This window comes from Ascaphus truei, chromosome 1, assembly GCF_040206685.1.
Source record: "Ascaphus truei isolate aAscTru1 chromosome 1, aAscTru1.hap1, whole genome shotgun sequence".
Classification (NCBI taxonomy): domain Eukaryota; kingdom Metazoa; phylum Chordata; class Amphibia; order Anura; family Ascaphidae; genus Ascaphus; species Ascaphus truei.
This window is the reverse complement of record NC_134483.1, coordinates 470,999,877-471,023,042: the sequence shown is the minus strand read 5'-3', so window position 1 is coordinate 471,023,042 and position 23,166 is coordinate 470,999,877. Positions and strand designations below refer to the sequence as shown.

At 40.1% G+C, this 23,166-nt stretch overlaps 1 pseudogene; it reads left to right on the top strand.

The window, feature by feature from the left end:
* Nucleotides 1-9,828: 9,828 nt before the first annotated feature.
* On the top strand, nt 9,829-9,947 carry LOC142472575 (5S ribosomal RNA; annotated as a pseudogene).
* Nucleotides 9,948-23,166: the final 13,219 nt, after the last annotated feature.

The following is a 23,166-nucleotide window of genomic DNA, read 5'->3' as shown; positions in this document are numbered from 1 at the left end:
GCAACTGAGTTCACATACCCTGTTGATCAGACATGGTATTTGCACAATAATACTTTCGTTGGAGCTCTTGATTCAAAACAGTATTTAGATGCAGGCCTTTGTTCCATATAGTTAATGTCAAAACATAACCTCTATTCCAGTGCAGGGGAATTTCCTTCTTTCCATCTGGGCAGTTGAATCCTGATCCTTTTTCCTCTGGGATGGGTGTTCACTGAGGTGGCTCACTGTGCTTTGTACTAGCCAGGATATCCACCAGTCTCCTCACTCAATAGATCTCTCCGGCACGAGCATAGAACATCTCTCAGCAGCTTCACACTCCCAAAACTCTATTCAACGCCTCAGAATCACAAGCTGGCCCCCTCCCCCAGACTTAATGTTTCACTCTCTCGCTGGCTGATTCCAGTCACATGTCCACCAAAGACCATAACTGTTAAAGGGGTATGTCCTGTTTAGCATAACACTTAAAGGGCAGTGTCCTTTGCTGCTTACAGTCACAGGGGGTTACATGGATAATAGCTAATGTGATCATTCAGAACAAAAACATTAGCCAGCCAGCATAAATAAAGTAAATAAAACTTTCTACTTACACTTGCCATCATGAAAGTTGTCCTCATCAGCATTCTCCAGTTCCTTGTCCTCCATTGGCAGCAAGAGTACAAGAAAAAAAATACAATCAAATGGCCCCTAACACCTTAATCACTTTAGTGGTTAATAACCGCTATGGTAATTAAGGGGTAAATCCCATCCCCGCTACCCACCCAGGTGGACTAATCACAAACCCCGGCCCCACTATACCCGCCCTCTACTCATTGATAAGCACAGTGGCACATCATGCCCATATAATATGGGCATGATAAGCCACTATAGCAGTCAATGGTCAACCTAATACAAATCATTAAGGCCAAACATACACAATAATAAAATAAATACACCAGCACCTAAACACCCTAATAATAAAATAACTAAAAAGCTGAAAGTACACATCAATAAAATTAATATATTATCAAAACAGCAAAGTATTAAAATGATGTTATTCCCAAACATAAGAATACAATTAAATAAACACCTATCCAACAAATCAATTAAAGAAATTATACAGCTAACCAACAAAACAATTACATATATAAAACCGCTAACCAACAAAACAATTAAATACATAAAACCGCTAACCAACAAAACAATTAAATACATAAAACCGCTAACCAATCCTAAAATGTACTAAAAACATGCCATCCAAATACCAAACAATTTAGTGAAAACAATAAACAGAAGTAGAAAAAATAACAATAAATTGTAAACAAGCATTTGCCAAAAAAAATGCATTGCCTGTTATTGTATTTATCTGTGGGCACACATTAATAGATTAGCAGTCAATGGCCAATGAAAAACATAAAAAGAAATACATACAATCAAAAAGCCAGCCAGCCATGCATTCAATATTTATCTTACCTTTAGAAGTCTTCACCCTCCGAATTCTGGCATTTCAGGAAGCTCTTAACCCACGACGTCCTCCACTGCAATCCAACTCCATCAGGTTCAAAAATCTTCTTTCTACTTCTTCAATCTTCATCATTCATTCTTTTCTTCTTATTTTTAATTTTCTTTTCTTTCAATCCAAACCCCATGGTAAATCCAAAATGGATGTTGACTCGTCAACAGATTCAGCTAAAATGAGATGGAACAGGCCTTATATAGGGCCTGTGACATACCATTTTAGGGTCAGATGGTACAGCTCAAATCCGATTGGATGCTGTATCATTTGACCAGCTTTCTTTTTTTTTAAGAATGTGACGTTATCTCCAAGAGAGGTACGTCACATCCTTAAAACCACATGTCTCATATCACGTGGTATTACAGCCAATGGTATTGAAGACAATCCCATTGGTTCCTGTAACATGTGATATGTTCCATAAGTAAAAAGGATGTGACATCACTTTAAGGGATGATTAACTAAGGGAACATATCACATCTTACGCCAACCTGTTCATGGGTTGGTGGGAGATATCCCACCTGTTTGATATAGGAACCCGTATTGTAAAAATATAGAGTTCTACAGGCGCCATTGATGATTTATTGATCATCTTGAATGGTTCCGTGGATGGATTATTGGAATTCTTTAGATATCTGGAAGACAATGAGTTAAACCTTAAATTTACTCACTGTTATCATCAACAACACATACAATTCCTAGGCCTATACCTATATGTTGAAGACTTCAAAACATGATAGTCAGACATCTACAGGAAAGACAATTCTCTTTTACATGCAAACAGTTGCCTTGTCCGTCCTCTATTTAGAGGCAAACCTCGAGGCCAGTTCCTTCGCTTACGTAGGAATTGTTCCTCATTGGAGGACTTTGAGAATAAATCTTATGATCTGACAGATCAGTTTCTTGCCAGAGATTATAGCCGGTGGGATCTCACAGAAGTTAATAACATAGCTTTAAGTGCAAATAGGGATTACCTAATTTCAATGAATAGGACCAGACCGGGGTCCAAATCAGACAGAACTATGCTTGCACAAGGGAATTCCAATATGTCCCACTCAGATTCAGATCCACCATACTTTTTCACCAACTATAGTGAACAGATGGGTACCATCACTTCAATTATTAGAAAATATTGGAGGATATTATCTCTGGATGCTCTGATTCGCAACATAGTGAGCTCTGTTACACGGGATGTGTTTAGGAAAGCACCCACATTGGGCAAAATACTTTCATCCAGCGTGTTACATCCAGTTAGATCTAAGACTCTTAAGATTTTCTTTCCTACCTTGTTCATTTAGCTATGGACGGTGTAAGATTTGTTCACATGTCATAGTTACAAAGTTACATAGTAGATGAGGTTGGAAAAAGACTTCCGTCCATCAAGTTCAACCTATGCTAAATGTAGACAACATATATGTGATAGGATGAATGAACGTCACCAGCCATATACCTGGCAAACCTATGTTTAGGCTTGCAGTGCCGCAGTGACGAGGTTAAGTTTCAGTTGAGAAGGGCTGCTTAATTAGTCTGACCCTAGCTGCATAATCAAGGTGTTTTAAAACCCCCAGGCTGTACACACATGCAGGCTAGCTGGTCAGGAGACAGGACTGAACTACTGAAGAGATTACTGCTATAAGGTCTGTTTTTCAAAGTACATGTGTGATGAACTGTCTGTGTCCTGCATGCTGAAGAGAAGCTGCCTTGTATCCTATGCTAAAGAGAAGCTATTTTGTTTTTGTCTGCTGAAGAGAAGCTATTTTGTTTTTGTATGCTGAAGAGAAGCTATTTTGTTTTGTGTGCTGTATGTTTATAAGGCTCAATAAAGAAGCCTTATCAAGTGAACCCGCGTGTGTGGTTGCATGTACCTTGAAACAATATACTTTATCATATATCTATACTTATTGAACAAGAGGAAGGCAAACAAAACCCCAGAGTCACATCATCCAATGATATGTCATAAGGGGAAAAATATATTTCTTCCTGACTCCAAGAATTGGCAATCGGATTAATCCCTGGATCAACATCCTTCCCATGTATACTTATTTGGTATATCCCTGTATACCTTTCCTATCTAAAAATATGTCCAACCTTTTTTTTGAAGAAATCTATTGTATCTGCCATCACAGTCTCCATGGGTAATGAATTCTACATTTTAACTGCCCTAACTGTAAAGAACCCTTTCCTTTGTTGCTGGGGAAATCTCCTTTCCTCCAACCATAAGGGATGCCCCTGAGTCCTTTGTACTGCACGTGGGATGAATAATTATTTTGAAAGCTCCTTGTATTGTCCCCGAATATATTTGTATATAGTTATCATATCCTCTATTAGACGTCTCTTTTCTAATGTAAATAAATCTAATTTAGCTAGTCTCTCATCATAAGTTAGATTGTCAATCCCCTTTATTAATTTGGTGGCTCTTCTCTGCACTCTCTCTAGTTCCATAATGTCTTTTCTTAGGATTGGTACCCAAAATTGTACTCCACATTCAAGGTGTGATTTTACTAATGCTATGTAAAGGGGCATAATTATGTTTACTTCCCTTCCATCCATTGCCCGTTTGATGCAAGATAAGATCTTGTTTGCCTTTGCAGCTACAGCACTGCATGACTTTGGGCACTATTGCTAAGCCTGCTGTCTTCAAGCACTCCTAAATCCTTCTCCATCAAGGATTCCCCCAATTTATCCCCATTTAATTTTTAATTCGCCTTTTTATTCTTGAATCCCAAATGCATAACCTTACATTTATCTGTATTAAACCTCATCTGCCATTTACCTGCCCACGTTTCCAGTCTCTCCAAGTCCTTCTGGAGAGAAATTACATCATGCTCTGATTCTACTACCTTACACAATTTAGTATCATCAGCAAAGATGGAGACTTTGCTCTCGATGCCAACCTCAAGGTCATTAATAAACAAGTTAAAAAGCAGGGGTCCCAGTACCGATCCCTGAGATACTCCACTCACGACTTTAGCCCAACCTGAAAAAGTTCCATTTATGACAACTCTCTGTTGTCTGTCCTTTAACCAGTTTTCAATCCAGGTGCATATAATGTTACTGAGTCCAATTTTCTTTATTTTGTTCACCAACCTCTTGTGTGAGAGAAAAGCCTTTGCAAAATCTAAGTAGACCACATCAACTGCATTACCCTGGTCTAAATTCCTACTTACCCCCTCAAAGAAACAAATAAGGTTAGACCTTAAAAGCTTTCAAGGTAAAGATAATACACAGATCTTTAAAATTAATGATTTTATATTTTGTCACACCAACTTTGTGATATATCTCCTGATCTGTGGTTGTCATAAACAATACGTTGGTTTAACAGCCAGAGCACTGAAGGGCAGGCCTAACTAGCCACTCTGTGGCTACTGCCCCTTTTATCCATCCCCTCTGCCCCCAATAAACAGGATATTGCATTTGAACCCCTTCATTGCCTTGCCGCTAAGGCAATGAAGCTGTTTTAACAACATTTTCAATACAAGTTTACGTGAGAAGGGGATCTCCAGAGCAGAACCACGTTGATTTCAGGTATGGGGAACCCCTGCTTCCCGAGATACAGGCCCTGTTATGGGGTGTCTGTATCTCCTATGCATTTAAATCCCACGAGCACATGGAACATTTAAATACCTAGGAGATAACGAGACCCAATAACAGGGCCTGTAGATGATTTATTAAGACTAATAGCATAGACCCCCATATGGTTTAATGTAATGCAATACTGGGTGAGATAATTATCTTTATATTTCTATTGATTCTGAGAATATGTAGAAATATAATTATTGAACTTTATGACTGTATGTTTGTTTCCAAGCAATAAAATAAACCTGTGTCGAATCCATACACCTGTTTGCAGTTCTATATTGTGTTTTTTACTATAATATTTGTCATTATGGTAATTAGTGTAAATAGCATAAATCAAATTCGTACAAATCATTTCATGCCATGTTTGCTTAGTAGGGCACCCTACAGTCTACAGCCACTACAGTACGTCTCAAAAAGTTCTAAAATGTGCAAAAAGTTTGCGCAAATATTTTTACCCCAAACGTTTCAGAAAATGTTGCTGCAACATGTCTAATTTCTATAGAAAAACAGAGGTGACAGATACAGTACCGACACACTTTATTCGAGTGTGGTCGGTACCGCAAGCCGGGAAATCTCCCGGCTTGCTAGTGGCCGCCCCTCGGCGTGCCGCACGTCATAGACGCGCGGTCACGCGTCTTCGGGAGCGTGCGCCCCCTGCACGCGCGTCCAGGGGCTCCCCGAGGGAGCCCTGGTGTCCCGCGATCGCGGGACAGCGGCAGGGGGTTCCGGGGGACCCGGCGGACCCGGCAGCGGTAGGGAGAGCGCCCCGATCGGAGGGCGCTCTTCCGCTGCTTCGGCGCGCGCCCGTCACTCTCGGGCGCGCGCCAGGCTACTGCTGCGGCAGAGAACGGGCAAATGCTCGAATAAACTCTGCCGCAGCAGTAGCACCACCAATGTATAGAGATACAAAGATATATGGCTGCTGCTGGTTTTAGACCATTTGCAATGTAAAATATTCAGCTTTCTCGCAGTACGCTGCGGGATTTCTGCACACAGCCTAATGGCCCATTGGATTAACACATCAGGGACCACTGCATTTCAATGGGACTCACTATGTGTGAATCCTACCGGGCCGCTAGTCCCATACAAACGCAGGGACCCCTGCTGTGTTAATCCGATGGGCCATATCAGCCTGCTCTGGACCATCTTATCACCAGTTACTGCGCGATAGCCACAGATTTTCCAAGGCAAGTGGTCTAAAACCGGCAGCTGCATCTGTATATAATGGTGTGAAGGGGGAAAATGGAGGGATCTTTTATAATCCCCCAAACCTAAACAGTGTACATATATAGTTCCCTGCACCTAAAATGTAAAATCAGCACACAAGAACTTTTGATAGAGAAAATTTACATTTTCTCTGGATAATGAACACACATACTGTGTTATACTCAATACAAATCAAAGTGCACAAAAAATGTTAAAAAAAAAATCAATAAAAAAGAATTTATACATAATGCCACAGCGATAGGTGTGGTATAAATGGTTTATAGAGATGTATAACACCCTTAGAACTGTGAGCACAATCTAGGATTCTATAATGATACTATCCAAATGTTAGCAATGTCCCTCACCTGAAGATCTAAGTCACAAACCGAATGTTCATATACCATATAAATAGAAATAGGGGGAAAAAACACCAAAAATATGAAAAAGGAGTTACGGATGCATATAGAAAAGCCTGATACATAAGTAGCAGTAAAAAAAACTTAGTCCATCATGGGTCTATAAGTTGGGCAATGTTTTAGGGGTATCCCCTTTCTTCAAATGCATTCCCACAAAGATAAAAAAAAAAAAAAAGAAACGTGGTACTCCCTTAATCGTCTCTTACAAGACAAATGCCTCCAGTTACACTCTCATTATACCGCTTGCGTTCCGTGTCTACTGTATGTCTAACTTCTAGTAAATGGCCTCAAACTTCTCTAACTTCTAGTGAAATAGGTGAATTTCACCAGCGAATCTATATTCAAACAACATCCAGAACCTGAAATAGGACTTTCTCAAAAATAAAAAATAAATGGCTAGGGGAGTAATTATGTTTAAAACTTGTCTTTGGTGATGAAGGGGACATTTTAAATGGTTCGCAAACTTGTACAAAAACATTACACAACTTCTCTGTGCCTTACAAGCTCGTAGGGGATTATTCTGTAAATTGGATTGGCAATATCGCATGGAAAGCCCCATTTAAATCAATAGGGCTTTCTGTTTGATAGCTCAGGGTGGGACGGTAGTGGCACGAAATTATCTCTCTCTCTCTATTGCACTTTATCTAACTACCCTGTGGTAAATTCCCAACTGTTCACAAATTCTGAGGACACAATGTAAAAAGAATCAACTCACTGGATTGCTATAACTTTTTTCAATGGTAAAGTTTCCATAAATTCAAACATCAGCAGAAAAAATCTTTATTTGACCTTAAATGCATTGTGCAAAACCTTGTATTTATTGTGTAAAAAAATTAAGCATGTTTCCAAAACACTCTTAAAAGAGTTTCAGAGACTCTAATGCTTATCAAAATGAAGCGTTATATATTCACTGCATCATATGTTGGTATTATTTAAAAGAAATGAATTGCACTATTTTAAACCTGATTTATTAAAACGAGAGTCTGAAGCAGAAAATGTTTAGATCCTATTTGAAAAACGAATACACCGTATAAAAAATATTTGACTATATATTTGAACACTTCTGCTGTTAAAAAGGATAGTCATTTGTTTAGCTTTCATCTGATTAATGTACTGATCAGTATCTTGACAATAATATTATTACAGAAGGAGACTTGCACACCTAGTTTAATGGATTGTGCAACAGATAATATCATTTATCACAATACTGATGAAACCTTACCTTTAAATAAGCACAAACTCAATACTGATTGATCACTTTGCTTGAAGATAGTTATACTTTCACCACGTGATAAAGAAATCTTATTTTCAAGTATTTTTTTTTAAATGTAGTTTAACTGAAACAAAATAAAAATAGTATATTAATAAAAAATTAGATTTTTTTTATATACTATACTTACTGTACTTAGTTTGTGCAAACAAAAGACATTTTACACCACAGGACTGGACTGAAACCTACATATATACATAGTAACCTCACTAATAGAAGGCACTCACGGGTATGTGTAAAAAAATGTATATATTGAATTCATAGTGAAATACAAAAACATAGGGGTGATTCACTAAGCAGTGATAACTGCTTTAAAGTACGATAAATGGCTTTTAAGACCGATACTGCCCTGCTGCTCAATTCACCAAGCAGTGATAACAGTGCTTTAATCGGCCATAAAACCAAAAACAAAACAAAAAAAAAATACGTCCAATCAGGCAAAAAATAGCAAACGTGCCATTTTTGCCAGTCAGCGCGATTCACTAAGCAGTGATAAGTGAATTGTACTTTAAAGCACACCAGATTTTTCTACCAGCTAAAGGCTGGAGCCATGAAAAAAAATCATTGTTTACATTTTTTTTACCACACAATTAATACAACAGGCCGACGGTTGTCCCCAGGTGATCCCTGTGGGAGTCTGGGGCCCTTGGGTGATCCCTACGGGAGTCTGGGGCCCTCAGGTGATCCCTGCGGGTGTCCGGGGCTCTTGGGTGATCCCTGCGGGAGTCCGCGGGTCCCAGCTTGCCTGCGGTACCAATCGTGTGGCCAAAAAAAATAACACCCAATACTTTGCAATAAATATAACCCCCCAGCTCCCTAACACATACAGTACAGTAATGGGCAAACTTACTATTATCCAGATATGGATAATAGTGCATTTGTCCATTACAAATAAAACATTAAACTGCAAATAAAGCTTGCACTCACCCATGCCAGACTGCCACGATGAAGGCTGTCCTCAACCTCATCACCGTCCATGTCCTCCATTGCCACAAACAATGTAGTACAGTATAATCAAAAATACAATCTAATGTCCCCTAACCCCTTAATCACCTTAGCGGTTAGTAACCGCTATAGTAATTAAAGGTGTTGACCACCCTCTCCCACTACCCACCCAGGAGGCCTAACTGCCCTCCCCAGGCAACTACCCCCACCCTTCACCCATTCATTGGTACAGTGGTTACATCATGCCCATATAAAATGGGCATGATTTACCACTATAGCAAGAAATGGTGAAGGAATAAAAAAAACAGGCCCAAATAAAACAACCTTACATTGCAAAATGAACATATTACTAATGCCAATCAAACAATTGAATGACACAGTGGGTAGATCATGCCCATATAATATGGGCATGACTTAACACTATGCCAGTCAATGGTCAACCTAAAAAATAAAAAAAAATCACAAACAAGATCCAATGCATTTAAAACAATCATAAAATAAAAACAAATAAAGAAATAAACAGAACAAAAAATCACCAATCAATCAAATCCAAAATAAAGACCAGAATAAACAATTAAAACACCAAAATAAAAACCATGTGTAAATAAAATAAATATCTAAAATAAACTGCATCATTCCAAATCAAAAGTAAAAAAATAATCCATCATTAAAAAGCAAACACCAATCAAAAGTCAGAAATAAATATTTTAAACACCAGCATAAATGCATGAACGCTACATCAATATGTAATATAAATAGCAAGAAAAGAAGCACAGGAGCGCACCAAGGTAAGGAAAAATTGTAAATATGATAAACAATAAGGCAGTAAAATAACTTACATGTAAGTAAGAATAAATGGCTCTTACATTTATATTTGTGTTACTCTATTTATTTTGCTTAACCCATTGAAAGCACCACAAAATACCTATGGCCATACTACCCTGAAAGTGCCCGATCCTGTCTGATCTCGGAAACTAAGCAGGGGAGGCTTGATTAAGTACTGGGATGGGAGACTGCCTGGGAATACCTGATGCTGTATGTGAATCACACATTCTTTCCTTTTTTTTTTTTTACTCCACCATTTTAATCTTTTCCTTCTTATTTCTTTTCTCTTTCCTTTTTGTTTTCATGTTGTTGTAATTTGTTGTCATATATATTGCATTTATGTGATTATTATTACTTATGATCATGTTTTTATCTTTGTTGAATGTACACTTATTATTCTTGGATACCCGTGGGTGTGACTATGTGTACTCAAATCCAACCATTAGAGCATCTATTGTCCTGCCATCTCCCCTTTTTTGAGATGTTACCTCCCATTTCAAAAATAACAATAATACTGTCTATTAATAAATCTATAATTTTACTACTATAGCAGCCATAATTATAGGTCTGCTCAAGTGTTGTGGATTTGAATGAATTACTCATTCTAGTCCTCTGATTGGCTTGTAATTTGAGAACGAACAGCCAATGATAGCAGTTGGTGGGATACAAAAGGACCCCACACGGGTGCCCAAGATATCGCCTAATGAAGTATATTTACTATACGAAACGCGTCGCGAGTGAACTGTGCAACTAGCTTCCCTATTCCATCTTTGGGGGCCAGTTTACACCATTGTGTACCCTTCCTGTCATGATTTTCCATCGTAACCGGCATCCACAGACGCCTACAGGGGGCTTTCCTTCCACACATGTGCATTAGCTTTGGATACCACGCGACTACCTGCATACATGCAGAGGCGATTCCTGCAGCAAGTGCCATAGAGTGAGTCCCAGCGCGCGGGATCTCCACATAAACGGAACTGAAATTGCCCCCCTGTCTGACTGATGATGATGCTGATCTGTTGAACATTTCGCTGACCTGGATACTCATTTATTCTTACTTACATTTAAGTTATTTTATTGGCTTATTGTTTATCACATTTACAATTTTTCCTTTCCTTGGTGCGCTCCTGTGCTTCTTTTCTTGGTCATTCTGTTCGCCGGCGGGGTCTTCAACCGGAGTTTGTTTTTTGGAGTGAGGGGATACACTTCAAGCCATAGGAGCAGCAAGAGGAGGGAGAAGAATTAATTTCTGCAATACTAGGAAGCAAGAGCGCAGACTGAACTTTCTTTGACTGGCAATATAAATAGCATACAAATATAAAAACAAAGAACCAATATACATTTAAAATACATACAAGCAAGCATTTGCCAAAAAAACTATTGCTTCTTACTGTATGTATGTATTGTGACAAACGCCCCACTTTTGTAGCGCTGACGTCTGTCTGGGTTCTTCCCGACACAGTCTTCTAGGGTTAATTATACAACAAACAGGAACATGCAAAGTATTACGTTGCTTAACTCAGCTTTAACATGTGTATGTTAGAGGCACTCAGACATTTTCATTCAGTGGTTCACTTATATCAGTGTCATAGCATTTCACAAAGTGTCACTTTTAAGAAATAAAAACCAAATCATATAAAGAAATCCTATCCCTTTCAGGGATCTAACTACACATCACAATCAGCCCCTAACTGCTGCTGGCCAACTAGTGAAGTAGATAGATAATTGGCGGTCACTGCTTAGATAGGAACTCAGCCACGAAGGAAGATTAAAATCAGCTTTATTCAGACATGGTGCTGGACATCACAGCATAAAACAATGCCCTCTCATTTAGGGTCCCTAGATACAGCACAGTCTTTTAGCAACAGCAATAAACATTTGCTTTGTCTTATCTGTTCGTAGTGGGAACTCGGTCCCAAGTATCCAGGCAAATCCTCTGGTACTGTGATACTTGGAGGGGCGTCCTCCCCAAAACTGGAAACAGGGGAGCAGCGATACCCCCAGCCTCCAGGCTCTAAGGAGAGAGAGTGATATGCAAAACCTCTCTGCTCTAAATACCTGTGCATGTGATTAGAAGTGCAGGTGAGGGAGAACTAGAGCCATTGTAATCTGTGGTCTGGATTTTCCATCCAGCTGCCTGAGTTAATGTGGAACGGATCATTTTTAACTATTCCTGCACTTTCTGACCTAAAATGGGGCAGAAAGCTGCCTAACATCTTTGGACTATGTCACAGTATGTATAGCCTTAAAGGGCCATACATAAATACGTTTGGAATAAATATGTGACAATAAATGCAATCACCAAAAAAATAAAATAAAAAAACCTGCAAATGAAAAATAACATACATTCTATTTTTTCCTTACCTTTTAGATGTCTTCCGCCTCCAATTCCCTTGGTTACTGCAAGCTCTAGAACCAATCCACGATCCCAAACAGCAACAGACCACAGGTAAAAAAAATCCAATGTCCTTTTCTTCTTTCTTTTTCTTCCACTGTAAATTGTAATCCATTTTTGGCTCTTTCGGTGTCTTCTATCTTCTTCTTCTTCTTCTTCTTCTGTATCTTCTTCTTCATCCACCTTTAGCAGGCACACCCTTGTAATCCTATTGGGGGAGGAGGTCCTCCCTTCTTGCTGTTAAATGAGGCTGCACAAACTTTTATAGGACTGTGATGTCACATTTGAGTGCAAATTGTTCACACGCCTCTGATTGGTTTTATTTTTGGTGACGTCATGTTAAGGAAGTGAGGCCAGCCAATAAGAATGTCTGTGCTTCCTTTCCCTTTAACATGACATCACCAAAAGCAACATGGTTGCCGTCACACGGTACTTCAGCCTATCAGATTGTGGGAACTATATCCCCAATCTGATTGATTGTAGTCGACAACGTGACAGATTATTTTTGGAAAGTATGTGATATAATCCAAAGGGAGTCACATGGTCTACAACAACCAATCAGATTCAGGATACAGTTCCCACAATCTGATTGGCTGAAGTACCATTTGATGGCTGCCATGTTGCTTTTGGTGATGTGGGACATTAAATTAATGGAGGAGATAACGGCACCCCATAACAGGGCTTGTATCTCATGAAGTAGGGGGTACCGAGGCTGAAACCAATGCGGTTCAGCTCAGGAGACCCCTTGCATATGTACACAAGTATTAAAATGTATATGTATACTGTACGATCACCTGTAAGAGCCGTGCATGGAGACGCAGAATCTCCATGCAGCTCTTACAGGTTGCTTTTTTATCAATCAGCTATCGCACTTTAGCAGTGAAAAAAAAAACAGCTTGCGCGATCGGGCATGTTTTTGCCTGCACTTACCTAAATGCGCTTCACTTCTTAGTGAATCCCGCGCCTGGCTTCATTTTTTATCGTGGGGTTACAAATTTTCCAATCGGGCGCAAAAGCTCACTGCTTAGTGTATCGCCCCCAGTGCATCAGTACTAAACAACCTCACAATAATAACCCAAAACATCTCCACAAATGGTCAATATTCTATATTAGTTTTGATTCATTTTAATCTTTATTTATTTTTATTTTAATTTTATTTTATTTATACATTTTTTACAATTTTTATTCACTTTTTATATTTATTTTTATTTTTATTTTGATTTTTAGTTTCATTTTCATTTTCATTTTCAATTACATTTATTTTTCATTTTTATTTTATTTTCTTTTATATATTCATATATTTATTTCATTATTTTCAATTCAATACATATATTTTAGTATATACATAATTCACTATTTACATTATTTTGTTTTTCACATCACTCACATACACTTTATTATCTATCATTCACATTGATGCACACAACACATAATCCATTTTCATATTTATTAGAACACAGCACCCATATTAAATTGCTTAATACTTTCATATTAGTTTAAGTCACTGTCGCCTTCGTTTGATCTGTCCTTGCTTTTGGATCCATCTCATCTACTTCCTCTGACTCCCCACTGACATTCCAATAATGGGTTAATACCCTGATAACATACCAGGTAACTACTTGCTATTTTGTTGGGTGTCATTGATTTAATTGAAAATGTTTATTGCTAATTTATATAGCTGTCCATATACTATGGTTCATTCATTTGTGTTCTCCCTAGTTGAGATGTCACTAATAATCAAGTGCAATAGACCTGACTCTACTAAACATATAAATAGTTCTATTCAAATATACTCTCTAGAATGTCTGAATGCAATTAATCCTTATATTTAATTACTATGCACCTTGTAGTGCTGTTTGTCTATTGATTCAGCCTGTCACATTCCACTTATCAATTGTATTCATATCATTAATAATATCAAGCACATTCAGAACATCAGTTATGTTGTTTCAATATATAGTTTGCATGTTACTCTTTGGACATCGATGGGGTCCTCAAAATATTTAGAAATTGATTTTACTTGTTCTAATTATACATATGTGTAATTGATTTAATTGATTGCTTCAAATTCAATTAAGCTTTATTGGCTACTTGCTGTTAACCTCCCTATAAATACTAAGGACATATGCTTGAAGGGTATCCCCTGAAGAAGTCGCCATTTGATGACGAAACGCGTAGGGCGTGGCTAGAGTCCGGCCGCCATTTGCCCACAAGCACTGATGCAGGTTGACTGAGAACTCTTGGCTCCCGTGTGCTGCTCTCCCGGCTTGCTACCTTGTACTATTATACATCTGGGGTGCCTGTTTCCCGGAGGGACCGATTTGGTGGAGCACTGAAGGTGAAACACCACTCTTCCGGTTCCGGTTCGCGAGGCTGATCCACGTGACGACGCCACTGATTGCGGACGGACGCTGGTGATTGAGCTGCAAGGCACATGAGAGCCTATCTCATACATGCTTTTATTTGCTGTATCCTTGTGAGTGGCCATTTGTTAGATTTTATGTTCATCCAATACATTTTTATTGTGGTAATGCACTAGGTGTGCGCCTGTTTCTTTTTTGTTCTTTTTTCCAGATATCACTAGGGACTGGTGATCCCTTTGAAACGGGCTGCAAGAAACCAAGGACATTTCCACTGGAACAGGACTTTATGTATTGAAGGTTTTTTATTATATATTTTTATCTTTTGACAATTTTTTCCATATATTTTTTATTAATAAATACATTTTTTTTATATTTTTTATATTTTTTCCTTTAGGGTTTTTTGTCAGGAGATTGCATTGCCATTTGTTTATTTTAAAAGTTTTATCATAGTGTACTAGCCCTATCTAGCTGCCCCTTCAAGCCTATCCAATTAGCTATTGTCTCTCCCACTAGTAATTTATAATTAATATTTATAATTAACTGGTTATTTAGCGGCGCTACTTCATATTGTTTTTTTGAAGTATTAAAATGTATATGTATACTGTACGATCACCTGTAAGAGCCGTGCATGGAGACGCAGAATCTCCATGCAGCTCTTACAGGTTGCTTTTTTATCAATCAGCTATCGCACTTTAGCAGTGAAAAAAAAAACAGCTTGCGCGATCGGGCATGTTTTTGCCTGCACTTACCTAAATGCGCTTCACTTCTTAGTGAATCCCGCGCCTGGCTTCATTTTTTATCGTGGGGTTACAAATTTTCCAATCGGGCGCAAAAGCTCACTGCTTAGTGTATCGCCCCCAGTGCATCAGTACTAAACAACCTCACAATAATAACCCAAAACATTTCTTCAATTTAAAAATCATCAGATCAGTATTTCAGTCAAAAGCCCTGAACATGGTAAGGTACCCGGGTAAAGGATTACAGAAATAGCACTCAAAAAATAGGATACTGTTCAGACATAGAATACTTTGCAAATAATGTTTTTTATGAAGTATGATGACACATATTACCATGTATGTAACATTGTTTCAGTGGTAAACAAATAAGTGATTGGTGCGCAGCTAATAATTAGTGAGACATAATAAACAATGTGCAGTGCACAGTGAATAATAATCAAAAAAACACAACCTTAAATGTGGGAAGATCACATATAATGCGTCTGCAGCCTTTCTTGGGGGTGTCCCAACACCCCTACAGCTAGAGAAAAAACAAAAAGACAAGGCGCACAACGCACATAGTGAAGTACAATTAAAAATAAAGTTTACTCATAAAAAATGTGTAAGTTCTGCGTACATCAATATAGTAACATATAAGCAGTTGGTAATTGGGTATACCACACCAGTAAACAGCTACGGAAGGCACTCTTCACTCGATTGTGGGGTGCAGGAGAACAGTCGTCATCTGATGTTCAGCTGGTGGTTATAGAAGCCGTCTCCCTCTCACTCCAGACGGGGCAGGTCTCAATCTTTACTGCCAAAAGGTCCTTGGTCATCGATCCACATCAGCGTGTAGCAGCCTCCACTCGTATCCGCATCCAAGCTCGTTAGTCACATGTCGTTACTCCTCTACGGAGCGCTCGATAGTGACGTCACAGTCCGGTCGCACTCTCCTACGAACCGGCTGCAGGGTCCCGATGCGTGCGGTGAGTTGAAGGATACACGCGACTTCTTGGAAAGATGTGTTATGCACAAAGTCTCAGTAGTAATTGAGTGACTGTCCCAGTCTTCCGGAATCCACAGGAGATGAGTAAAGATCCCAAGGAGGTCCAGGCAGGAGCAGCATACAATGGTAGGACTATCGAGCGCTCCGTAGAGGAGTAACGACACGTGACTAACGAGCTTGGATGCGGATACGAGTGGAGGCTGCTACACGCTGATGTGGATCGATGACCAAGGACCTTTTGGCAGTAAAGATTGAGACCTGCCCCGTCTGGAGTGAGAGGGAGACGGCTTCTATAACCACCAGCTGAACATCAGATGACGACTGTTCTCCTGCACCCCACAATCGAGTGAAGAGTGCCTTCCGTAGCTGTTTACTGGTGTGGTATACCCAATTACCAACTGCTTATATGTTACTATATTGATGTACGCAGAACTTACACATTTTTTATGAGTAACATTGTTTCCCCTGCCCGCTGGGAGATTCTCCCATTACATTGGGTGTAGTGCTGACTACCTGTTGGCTTACAAATTTGAGTGGTCCGCCGGTGATGTTGGGGACACCAGGACAGGCTTCTGGGGTACATCACTGGTCTCTATCTCTCACCGCACAGCGCCTTCATCTGCTGTAGGCTCCATATGTATGAAGGCAATTTCCTGCAGAAGAACTTCTCCACAGCCCCCAGAAAGATTGCACACTAGGCAGGAGTATGAATACTGTAACTGGAACTTGTTTATTCCTTCTGCAACACAGTATAACACTCTGTACACTGGCGACACACTTTATTCGAGCTCGGCTAGTCCCACGAATTCGGGTATACCCGGGTGTATTGAGGTTTGTGACTGTTTTCTGCCCGAGTGCATTGAGGTATTTTCCAGGCAGGGATTGAAGCATTTTATTCCCCCTGGCTGCAATACTGCACAGTACATATATATATACTGCATTACAATTCATGAATTTATGCCATCTGGTAGACACGCGAAGCATTGCAGCCTATTAAATCCTAATCATTATCATTTAACAGATCAGCCGCCCATCAGCCAGGCATGAACCCAGGCTGGGAAGGCAAATGCAACGGGGCTTGTTAGAGGTGAGGAGCGGCGCATTCCAGGTATCTGCCAGGTACATACCGGGTATTTGCTCGAATAAAGTGTGTCGGTGCAGTATCTGTTCAGTACAGTTCTCACAGGCTTCCAACCTCTGGATTGTCCCTGGACCTACCCCCCAGGCCAAGGGCACCTGAAGCAGTCCTTACTCTTCCCTGGTTCTATAGAAGAACCAGGGTAATGGTATCACTCACTCACCCCCAAGGGGAGAGGACAGTAAGTGCCAATGCAAGATGCACTCCTGTGTGATTACCTGTCTCTCTCAATTGTAGAGACAACTGAATAAATTTAGCTGTGCAGCCCCTTAAGTACAAGGGAGGAAGGTACCAGGTCTGAGCCCAGGATTGGGCAGAACACAGACCTAGTCCCACCTACTCCTCTGTCACTCAAGGGAGCTGCTTCTTTGGGGAAATCCCATGATTAGTCATGCCACTGCCTGCACTGCTACCAGGGCTTACATGACAGGGAGGGTACCAGGCATGGCTACATGTAAAAATATAAAATCTCATGTCATGAAATAGAATAAAGTCTGATCCGCTAGAGTTCTTATATGATTCACAGTGTGCTCATTCCCCGAAATGTTCTGTAATGGCATCATGGTGTGCTTGAGTACTAGCCTGCCTGCCTGCCCATAAAACAATGTTATGGCATGCTGTTGTGCCAGTCTGCTTGCATGCTGCCATGGTAATGTGCTGGCATACTGTTGTGTGCTGATGTGTCCAATTCACATTATGCTAAATATTGCTTCATCAGTGGTATTTCCATATCTATAAAGAATGGCTGCTTATGTACCCTCAAGGCTGAAAATAAAGGAAAATGTTTGCTTATACAGCCTTCCAAGATATATAGTAATAAACTTCATAAATGGTTCTGTTAAGTCTGGCATGTGAATTCACATTCACATATTAACATGCCAGACTGATTGTAACACTGGCTCATTTGGTGGTTTATAGCATATCCCTACAAACATTTTCTTTATACTTTTACCTCCACTGCTAATTTCTATCCACAAAGTCACCTTCCTACACCACTTTCTTAGCCATTCACTAACCTCCCTAATCTACGACTATCTTCCTGGGGTAGCGCATGACAATGGTAGTATTTCAGAAAATACTACCTCGGGGGTCCTTGCCTTAAGCTTTTGGCCTAGATCCCTCAAATCTTTCTTTAGGACCCTCCATCTTTCACTAACATTGTCATTAGTTCCAAAATGTACCAAGACCACCGGGTCAATCCCAGCCCCTCCCAACAATCTGTCTACCCGTTCCACAATGTGCTGAACCTGAGCACCCTGGAGACAACAAACTGTTCGGTTCATGCGGTCATGGCAACAGATTGCCCTATCTACCTTCCTAATAATTGAGTCCTTACCCCCACAATATTTCATGGTAGCTGAGGCTCCTGAGTCCCCTGTATGCTGGAGGAACTATTTTCCTGGCTGCTAGAGGAATCAGTCTCACCCAACCTTTCCATTTCTTCCCTGACACTTCAATATCTTCACTCAATATGGCAAATCTATTGGGATGGGTCAGCTCAGAACTGGCCTGTCTCTTCCTCTTGCCCCTGCTTCCTCTTCTAACTGTTACTCAGCTACCTACCTGCTCCTCACTCACAGCGCCACCATCTGCACCACTAGTCCCAGCAAGGGCCTGCTCAGTGAGCACTAAACTCCTTTCAAGATTGTCAATGTCCCTTGATATTGCAAGTTTCATCTTCAGATCAGCAATCTCTGACTCTAAAGAGACCACCAGCTCACACTTCTCATAGCGGTATGCTCCTTGGAACAGCTACTCCAAGTGCACATACATGTGACAAGATGTGCATTGAGTGGCATTCTCAATCCTGATTATTATTGCAACTATGAAGATATAAGTACCAACGATAAACTGTACTTCAATATACTATACAGTACCTTGCGTAGCCCTGTTTCCTAATGAATACAGTGCTTTACCAATGCTGTATAACCTGTTGGCTCACAGGGCCTAAGCCTCCGCCACGGAGAGCCTGGGGCAACACATATGAATACTGATAACCTTTTACCAAGTGCAGCGCCTCCACCTGCGATGGCTCCCAGGAGACTGGAAGTTGTTCCTCGCAGGACAATAATGTACTACTCCACACACAACATGTAAAACAACCAATGACTTTACTAATAGCAACCAAAACTTTGCATGTCATAAACAGGTGTTCCTCCTCACACTATGATAGTGCGTCTCGCAGGACACGACCCCTTCACCGTGTTCTCACACCCAAAAGCCCCCACCCACAAAGTGAGGTATGTTTATGTGACTGTGCAGCCACTATGTTCTGATATTATAGTTGGTGCACTTAATGATGTTACCTGCCGAGCGCTCCAGCGCTTGGGCCTGCCAAGGAACTTCACAAAGGATCCGACGACGAAGGAACTCCAGGAATGCCTTCCGGGGCGATCCCACCCGGGTGGCAACTACTGCCCGAGGTCTGAGTCCAAACCTCTGGTATAATATCGTAACAGTCTCTGGGTGTACAACTCTCCTTCTGCTACTAAGGGGGACTGTACCCTATCTGATGGCCTGTCCCTACTTCCGCTTCACACTACGGGGACTCAGGGCCTAACTGGGCCAGGGGTATGTGGCCTAGTGTAGGGGCTACTGGCCTCCCTACACACAGAGCTCCTTCTCCTTCCTCCTCCGGATCGGTTCTGCCCAGCGTGCTCCCCTGCGCAACTTCCTAACTCTTCCTCCTGATATTCCGCCTGCCCTATAGGCTCCCTGGCATCACCTGGTCTCGCTATGGCTGCTGGGACTCGTAGTCCCGTGCGCTCCACCCTATAGGAGCAGCTCCTCTTTCGCGGGCTCTCGCAACCTCTTGCTGCGCATGCGCGACCTCTGCTCCCTCACCACCTCTACGGGCTCACCGCGCATGCGCGAACACCAACATGGCGGCGCCCTACTCGCTCGGGTCACTGCGGAGCCTCCGATATACCGATGCACTCCCTGCATGCTGCAAGCTTCCCTATTCCCCCAGCATGCGGAGATAAAGGTAGACCTGGGGGACCTGGGTACACTTGTTTAACTTCTTCCTTGTTTAAACACTTTCTGGTTCTAACTGCACACTTAATACAACCAGCACTGGAAATCAACCAGTCAAACTGATCAGGACACGCACGCTCAGGATTCATTAGAAACCTCTGTTTATTGTTTATTCATTACTTACCTCAAAATCAAAGTTGAAAAATAATGAAATATTTTGAAGGAAGTGAGTGTGTCCTACAGTAATTGGTAGATTAATAAATGAACAAGCAACAAAAAAATTTATATACTGTATCTTAACCAGAATAAGCAAAGAAAAATATATAGCAGGGAGAGTGGAACGGAACAATGTAGTAATGAATAACAGTGTAATTTGTCAAATAAATTTGGTTTTAGTCAACTTTTATGTTACATTTAATGAGTTATGCATAGAAAATTATTCTGACGTACAATGTTGTATTATATAAGTTTTGTACGAACAAACGTAAAACAAAGTTTGAGGGTGTATTTTACTGTATCGTTTTATGTATGTACAGTATGCAATCCAATATTTCATTATTTTTAATTTAACTTTCATGTTTTCCGGGAAAGTTCACATTGCATAGAATTTTCTCAATCTTTCTAATTTTGCCAAAATTGACAGCATTTCACCAATTTACCAGAATTTAGCAAAAATGGCTGGCTGTAGTACTAAATAAAGGGCCATGTGTCCTTGCACATTAACATTTAATCCTTAGAAGATTTTCTCTGCAAAGTTTGGCGATTTTTACAGATTTATAGGGAAAAAAATAAGCAGTTGTTTGATAAAGGTAAAAGTGTTGTATGACCTTTTAACATAATGTTTTATATGATACATTTTATTATATGTGCCTTATATGCTGGTTTTAGATTTCTAGAATCTAAAGATAGTCCTCTTCCAATATACATCATTAATCTCGTTGCAATAGCTTGTGATCCATTTTATTTTAAGTGTTGATTTGTTCCAGAAACGAAAGAAAAAAAAACAAATACAAATCTAGTTAATGTGAGTTCTTATGACATACAAATACATTTTACAGTTCAAAAATGATAACGTCCATATGTTTTATTAGATTCACAAATAAAATGAAAATTAATGCAACATACAGTGTGTCAAGCCTGATATTCCTGATATTCCTGACAATGAAATATCATAATTTAAATATATAGAAAAAAAAGATGGAGTGAAAATAAAAGGATAAAATAACTTATTCATTAGCACATAAGATACCCCAATTAGTTTCCCATCACTTTGAAGATTCGGATGATGTCAAAAATGCAAATATGCCTAAAACTATAACAACTATACCAGGCTCAGCAGATGCTGCACACAGATGCTCCTGCCTTTAGGGAAAATGCGTCCTAATATCCAAGTCTTTACCAGTGGGGAAAAGATCGAGGCACAAAGCAAAATACCTTCAATAAGCATATGCTATATAGGCAGTTGTGATCACAAGTTAAAGAAAAAACACGAAAGCCCTCACACACTTTTTTTCCTATTTTATTCTTAAAGTAACAGTGTTATTTGTAGAGATACAGATGCAGGCACAACTCTGGGAGAATGTCTCAAGTGAAGTTTCACGGGCATCCCATTGGCTGGCTGCGAGGAATTGACGGCGAGTTAGCGCTCAGGCGAAGTTATGTTTTGTGTGGTTGCAGTTCAATTCGTGTCCGGCAGATGGCAAAGTGAATGTCTTTGCTTATAGCGGACACTGAATGCTGCAGAGGTGATCCTCAATGTCTGAAAACAGGTGTCTAGAATGCCAGATAAAAAGTTCAGTATGCACTCTACAGTATACAATATTCCATTGTTGTGTGATCAAGGTCACTCACAGACTTTCTCATGTATGTATTTAACGTTTTATTGGAAGTCAAGATGTATTTAACATTGACTTCACTTCTGAGTGTTTCATGGGACATTACAGTAATGATGGCAACCCCTTATAGCACAAGACCGGGTGTTAGTTTTCCGTACATGATATTTTCTGCAATTAAAGTCGGACAGATAAGAAGGCAACTCTATCTGAGATCTATGATAATATCATAGGAGAAAGGTCGGGACCAGCATATTGAATAATCATACTTTCCGGGGCGGTACAAAGAGGGAGATTAGGGAGTGAGCAACTGAACCATGCTAATTGGAATGATAAGTGAATAAATAGCAAATCCAAATCGATAATTAAAGTGGGTGCAAACTGTGAACTGATAAGTGAATCAGAAAAAATGAAGAGTGCAAAGTGATTGTACTCAGAAGAAAATTTACTTAAATGCACACCACTAGTTAAGATATAACCTTTATTTAATTACTTAAAACATATATTACCGAGTACACTGGCGACCAACTTTATTCTTACTTGACTAGCTCCACGAATTTCAGAAGATCCCGGTGATGTGCGGTTTTGTGTCGTTTTCTCCCGGGGTGTATAGCGTTATTTTCGCAGCTGTGATTTAAGCATTTTATTCCCGCTGGCTGCAATACTGCAATGCCGTGTAAAAACGCATGGGGGCGTTTGCGAGCTGTTGTCTCTGAAGTCTAATACCTTCGCGGTTCAACCTGCAGTACACAGTCTGTGCATGCGCGCGCAGTAATAGTAAAATTGCATATTTAATTTATTTTAAAGTACAGTACTGTACATGCTCGGACCCTGTTGGGGTGAAGTGAGGGGGTTCATAACATCTGGGGGAAAATTAATTTTAATTCTATGGTGAGTACTGTCTTGTTGCCGTATTATTTTGGTGGGGCTGGCTGGGTACTTCTTTAAGGGGCTGGCCATTACTGTACTGTACATTAAAACTTTTCTTTTATTTTCCTCAGAAAAGAAAA